This window comes from Octopus sinensis, linkage group LG12 (genome assembly GCF_006345805.1).
Source record: "Octopus sinensis linkage group LG12, ASM634580v1, whole genome shotgun sequence".
In the NCBI taxonomy this organism is placed as follows: domain Eukaryota; kingdom Metazoa; phylum Mollusca; class Cephalopoda; order Octopoda; family Octopodidae; genus Octopus; species Octopus sinensis.
Window position 1 is genome coordinate 20,565,578 of NC_043008.1, and position 7,500 is coordinate 20,573,077.

Below are 7,500 nucleotides of genomic sequence, written 5' to 3' on the forward strand. Positions count from 1 at the left end.
GGCTCATTAGGACCGGTTTCCTGGTTTTCTTGGAGTATAGGTTCCCCACCTGAACAAGACGCCGGTCCGTCGCAGGTGAGCTGCAAGATGCAGGAGGAAAGAGTGAGAGAAATTTGTGGTGAAAGAGTCAGAAGTTCGCCATTACCTTCTGCCGGAGCCGCGTGGAGCTTAGGTGTTTCGCTCAGAAACACATACATCACCCGGTCTGAGATTCGAACCTGCGATCCCTCAACCGCGTGTCCGTTGCTCTAACCGCTAAGCCATGTACCTCCATATTGGATTCCATTAGGATTTGGAGTTTGAGTCATAATGAACCTGGCATTAGCTGATTGCACAACCATGGATGCCATCCCTACGGATACGTTGCAGTTACTCTCTTGGTAGAGTATGGTGATCCTGACCGGTTATCTTCTAGTATTCCTCCACTCAACATCAATGTAAGAAGTACCATTGTCTCAAATGTGATCGTCTGCTACCTCTTCACAATCCACCATGCTGCACTGCCGTGATTTCACCGTGTTCCTAGACGGGCGATTGAAAGGATGCTATGCCTTGCAAAAGGGCAGCTCGTATGTTTGCAGATACTCTCTCGATCTCGGAAAGCATCACTACTCCATACACCCATGTATGTGTATATATATATATATATATATATGTGTGTGTGTGTGTTGTGTGTGTGTGTATTTATGTTTCTTTACTGCCCACAAGGGGCTAAACATAGAGGGGGAAAACAAGGACCGACAAGGAGATTAAGTCGATCACATCCACCCCGGTGCGAAACTCGTACTTTATTTATCGACCCCGAAAGAATGAAAGGCAAATTCGACCTCGGCGGAATTTGAACTCAGAATGTAACAACAGCCCGGCGTGCTAACGTTTCTGCCAGCTCGCCGCCATATGTATGTGTATACATATATTACTGGTGTACAACAGGATAGGACTTTGTTCGGACAAGTAGTTAATAACTTTCTAAAGATGTCTGTTGGTTTAGTGACGACTAAATTGTGTCTTATGTCTTTGCGTTTCTCTTTTTTATCTCAATTATTTCAGCAACGGCGACTTTGGTTAAGAAGACACTCAGTCTTACAAAGAATGAGATGCGGGTTCGCATCACACCCTAATACTCGCTTATAATGATAGAAATTCTCATTCGTAATTACAATATCTACAATTTTTGCGTAAGGTAACTAATTAGTGTTATGTTATATTGGTTACAAAAATTAGTGCCAAAGACAATCCAATATTAAATTTTAAATATTGATGCGTAAAAAAAAAATTATAAACTAACCCCACCTAACTGAAACTACAGAATAAAGTCAACCAAGAGCCAGATGGTAGTGTTTAATTGAATGACAAATGGACTTGTATATTCACCCTCAAATATAAGTCGTTTTATCCACAGTTTCTGCCAGCCAAGTTTCACTCATAATTTTTTTTTTTTTTTCGAGCAAAATCTATTTTAGAAGATAATCGACCATCGTACTGCGCACAGCGGTCGATAATTGAAGTTACGTCATTACAAAGTGAATTTCAAAAATGACACAGTCTTGCATGTACTTGTAGCACCGGTTTACTGCGAATAGGCCAGCTATATGTCTGTGAGTAGGATCACAGAATAGAACACATATACAGCACATCAGTAATAAGCACTTTTACGCATAGAATTTGTGCGCGCATACACACAAACATACGCATATACGCATACACACAAACATACGCATACACACATACGCATATACACACTGAAACACGCACACATACATATATATGTGCATATATAGATAGACAGACAGGCAGACAGATAGTTAGTTAGATAGATAGATAGATAGATAGATAGATAGATAGATAGATAGATAGATAGATAGATAGATAGATAGATAGATAGATAGATAGATAGATAGATAGATAGATGAACGAGCACCTGAACACTCCTGTATATAAATTAAGTATGATACACACAGACAGTTCTTTTAAGCTAATACAGCTTCTTTTGAATATAACTGATAGATACATACGTGTGTGTATGTGTATATATATATATATATTTATGTGTCTGTGTGTGTAAATTATATACCATCATACATACTTAATTAAGTCATTATAAATACTTCTAGTAGACCATATGTATTATCTGTGGCTCAGCAGGCAAACTCCTGTTGCTCTGAAAGTATACGTAAGTTCCTTCTTCTCCGCGTTCAAAGGAAAACCCATTAGTTTAAAGTGTTTACGTTACTTCCAGTAGAGCACTTTGTATAAAATGGTATCATTGATATCCATGTAAGTGATTTTTTTTCTTACGTTAAGCAATGAGTCTTTATACTGATAAACAATTTCAATGCATTCACTGATTACGTACAAAATATGAACGCAATCCTAAATACAACCCTTTAAATCTCTGCAAATCTGACACACAGATTTAGGCTAGACATCCATCTAATTGCAAGTGAATTTATTTAGTTTTTTTACTATAAGCAAAGATTTTTTGGAGAGACGTTTAGCACTCCCCTTGACGAGGACGGCAGAGATCAATCGATCTTTCTAATACATCTGAGCATTGCTCTCTACTTTAGAGCAACCTATTTCTTATGGTGTAGGAGTGGCTGTGTGGTACGTAGCTTGCTTACCAACTGCATGGTTCCAGGTTCAGTTCAACTGCTTGGCACCTTGGGCAAGTGTCTTCTATTATAGCCTTGGGTCGACCAAAGCCTGGTGAGTGGATTTCGTAGACGGAAACTGAACGAAGCCCGTCGTATATATGTATATATATAAATATGTGTGTGTGGGGGGGGGCGCTCTGTTATGTCCTCTGATTGTACTTAGTTCAATTCCTGCTGAGATCAACTTTGACTTTTATACATCTCGAGTCGATAAAAATATATTACCCGGCAAGTACTGGGGTATATAGCCGACAGACCCCTTTCATCTCATAATTTAAAGCTTTGTATTTAATTTGAAGCGACTAATTATTTTGCTATCCACAAGGCGGTGAACTGGCAGAATCGTTAGAGTATCGAATAACCGTATGGTAGCATTTGTTCCAGATATTTACGATCTGAGTATAATTGTAAATCCTGACAAGGACAATTTTTGTCTTCCATATTTTAGGTATCAATAAAATAAAGTACCCTCAAAACTGCTGACCTTGTGCCCAAATCCGAAATCATTGATATTATCATTGCTACGATGCAGGTTTGGCAGAATCCTTAGAATGTCAAACAACATGTCTTCATGCATTTCTTTCTGGCCTTTATGAATGTAGGCCCAAATCCCACCAAGCTCAATTTTACCTTTCGGCCATCTGTGATTCAGGAAATAAATACAAGTCAAATTTCACTCTAATTAGGTCACGCTGAAAAGAATTAAGCCCTAAGGCAAGTTTTAGTGTTTAATTCATTGAAAAACAATTAATCTCAACATTATTATTGTTGTTTCTTCTGCAACAGTAAAGTAGATTTAGTTACAAAACATTTCTTTTTAAATTTACATGTATATGAATACTATATTACGCAGAATATCGGTAATTCTGAAACATGCCGAAGATATATATATATATATATATAATATATATATATATATATATATATATATATGTATATATATATATATATATATATATATAATATCAATACCAGAGGATATATAATACCAATACCTTTTCTTCTTTCATTTCCCTTTCTTTGGGTTTCGTTTAAATATTATTACTTGTTTTATAATCGCAAATTTTATTCATGATTTGACCTTTGTAGTTACCAAAGTCTAGAAGAAAACAGGAAACGTTTGGCTAGAATTTCATGTTTTAAAACACAAATTCCTATAAATAATAGAACTATTTGTATGTCCTCACATGACATTCTTGTTATTTCACTCTCAATGGCATTTATCTTCAGAGACTTTTTTAAAGCTCATTTACTACAATATTGCTTCCATTCTGGTACATGACAACAGTTAATGTAACCACCTGGATTTCTTATTTCAACAATAATAACTCGATTGAGTAATTCTTATTTCTAATGTTTGTATGTACTTAGACATCACAGGAAGTATATAATTTTATTTACTGCAATTGTTTTGTGGCAGGCTTATGGCATTTTGTTATGTAATTTCAGCATTAGTTTCTTACATAAGTACCTGGCCAGTGTATAACCGAGCCTATATGCAGTATTCTATATTCTGCTTTACAACGCACCTCTGATAATGTCTAATTGCGAGACACTGGTTTCTTCTGTCGTGTGTGTACCTTGGATCAAGGTTTTCTCTGTTGTTTGTTAAAGCCTACATTAGTTTTCCTTTTAAAATATTGTCCTTGAATAGATTTCAGATTATCTGTTGTAATTACGTAATTACGTTCTCTGATTGATTGCTGATTTTCACTCGATCTGCCTGAGCCAAATCATTCTCAAATCATTACCTTATTTTAAAAGGAACGAAACAGTTGCTTATATAATACAAAAACGGCAATGTTAGAATCGTAAAATAAAACAATATTTTCGTCACACATCTACTTTATCAAGATTCAGACGTGTCTATTAAACGAGAGACTAGGTATTTAATGTGTTATGAATGTATTTTGTTTTCAACTTTTTCAAGAACATTTCTTACAAAGTTTACTCATTCATCATTCTGCTTCTTAGAATCATTCTTTTAGAAAACAGAGCAGACGACACTGAAATAGAATTTAAATTTTGGCATAATTTCAAATGAAACGAGTTGGTGGGAAAAGATATTTCTACTTCGAGAAACATATTTTCAGAATACATTCTTTTGTTCTTTCATCATGGTCAAGTTATTTTTATGGAGGAATCAGAACAAGATATTAAAGGTTAAGAGGCACTCAGAAGCGTTTTACACAGTGTTGTCTTATTCTTCCAATCAGGACTCACGCCATTAGCCACAAGAATAATCTCTAATTCGAGCCTACTCTAAGCTACTAAGAATGTGTGAGGCAACTTGAAGATCCACCCACCACACGCGATAGACTGGCGGTTGCACGGGCGTGAAAGCTACGTTGTTATGCTCATTCCGTAAACGGTGGCTTTTAACGGCTGGAGAGCTGAACCATCCTGGGGTACTGAAGATTCGCAATCTAGACTAGGGTTTGAAAGTTTACCACACCATAATGGGTTACACCATGGTTCATCTGTTTTGTGGCAGAAGTAGGAAGAAAGAGTGAGAGGAAGTTGTGGTGAAAGAGTACCACGGGGTTCAAAACCCACCCACCACCCACTGGAGCCTCGTTCTTACGACTGCGCGTCCTCTGCCCGAAATATGCGCCATTGCGCCTCCACCAAAGTTGTGGTTTATGCCGCGGTCACTGCTCTAAAAGTAAAGGACTAGGAATACATTACATCATCCAACAATTCCTAACAATTTATGAAGGGTGTATGAAAAGTTTTCAGTCTTCAAGTCCTTTCAGCCTTGAAGCCTTGAAGGTACGAGTCTTGTACAATGTTTTTTTTTTGTTTGAAACTCAAGACTTTTCATACACCACACGTATGATGAAAGATGGTAAATTATAATTTGTTAAGGAATCACGTGTTGTTTCTCACAGGTTTTAGCACACCACCCAAAAACGCAATTAGCTTTGTTTCATGTAGTTACATTCACTCTAGACAAGTTTATGAAACAGGTACATATTTAAACAGATAACTAGGTGTGCGCACGCGTCATATGTAATATTGGTTTCCAGTTTTGGCGCAGGACCAAAAGTTTAGAGAAGGTAGTAGGTCGAATACATCAACCCCAGTGCTCAACTGGTACTTATCTTATTGACTCCGAAATATAAAAGCCAAAGTCGACCTCGGCAGAATTTGAACTGCGAACGTAAAGTCTGAAGAACTGACATTAAGCATTTTGTCCGATATGCTAACGATTCTGTCAACCCGCCGCCTTATGTGCCATATGTAATATTGATTGTGTGATGTGAAGATCTTCATGCAGTACCTGTAGAAGTATATTGTGTACTGGAGTGATGAGCGTAATTAAAAAGTAATTAGTTCATACTTCTAATGGTCACCAGATTATCTTTCAACTAAATTATATTTTTGCGTATAAAGTTGTTTTACGTAAGTACAAGGTCAGAAAGTTTGAGGAGGCTTAGGTGTGGCTCTGTGGTAAGAAGCTTGCTTTTCAAACACATGGTTGCGGGTTCAGTCCCACTCCGGGAAACCTTAGGCAAGTGTCCTCTGCTATACCTACGGATCAACCAAAGCATTGTGAACGGACTTGGTAGGTGGAAACCAAAAGAAGCCCGTCGTATGTGTGTGTGCGTGCGTGTGTATGTGTTATGTTTCTGTATTTAAGCGGTGCCCCAGTCTGGCCGCAGTCAAATATCTGAAGTAAGTAAAAGATAAAAGATAAATCATGTCAGTTATATTAACCTTGTTCCCAGACGTCGGTGAATATTAAACTTGCGAAGCTGACTATGACAGAACGAAGACAAAGAAAACACCAACAATACAGTCCAGCTATTATAGTTGTATATTCATGTATAAGCGTATGCATTTATGTATATAGGAATCTATGTATATTTGTGTGTAGTTATGGATATATGTCTATGTTTGGTCTGTCCAATATTCTACAATATTATTTATATTATTTATTTTACTCATTCAGTAAGATAAATTTCCATCTGGCATTGTCTGAATTTCGAAGCATCTTTAAAGTTTTCCTTGCGGATCAATTCCTTCTGTATATTCTTTATAGTTCTTTCAGCATTTTCTTTTAAATTGTAACCATTTGAATGATATATCATGTAAGTTGATAATTTTAAATATTTTGCTGTCATTTTTTTTTCTTTTTGAGATTCAATCTTTAATGATTTGAGAAAAAAACAATGTCATTAACTGACAGCGAGCAATTCAGTGGTATCGACAGCTGAATAAAAAAAAAACTGTGTAATTGTATTTAGAGATTAATCATCGACTTTTCAGTAAACTGCTAAGAATACAAAACTTTAAAAAAATGTTTCAGTAATTTTAAAATCAGCCATTTTAACGGTATTGTCTAGGTTCGCGGTTTTACTGAAAAATAGATTCTGAAGGCAGAAAAAAGTATTAGTGACAGCATAGCATGACATGATAGTAGTACTGTAACGTTTATCAATATTGTAAAAGAATTTGGTGACGAGATACAAGTACACACGGTTTTTAAACCAATGAATTCTGGTGAAGAAGAACGATGATGTTTCAACCTTCTAAAACTAAATTCGGGAGTTTGTATCGATTGTTAACAGCTAGGTATGAATAAAACAACTAAAATAATGCGGTTCTGAGATGCAAGTAATTCCAGTATTCCCAATCGTCACACACCGCACGACATTAACGCTGGATAGCAAGTAAACGAAGCCATATACGTCCTCCGTTGATACTCTTGAAGGCATGGCGATACATATCCAGTACACGGTTTTCTATGAAGGGTGGACTATGTTGTTCGTACACACATAATATATATCCCTTTGCGATTGTTATGCCATGGTCAGCTTTAACTCAAATTCATGGTGCA

General features: G+C 36.6%; 1 protein-coding gene and 1 non-coding gene across 5 annotated transcripts in view; both read left to right on the forward strand.

The window, feature by feature from the left end:
* Positions 1-7,500, forward strand: part of LOC115218041 — a 415,719-nt gene that overhangs the window by 377,897 nt on the left and 30,322 nt on the right. The window lies entirely within an intron of this gene.
* LOC115218148 lies at positions 2,477-2,587 on the forward strand. The gene has a single exon (XR_003882219.1). It is a non-coding gene; the product is annotated as a U6atac minor spliceosomal RNA (small nuclear RNA).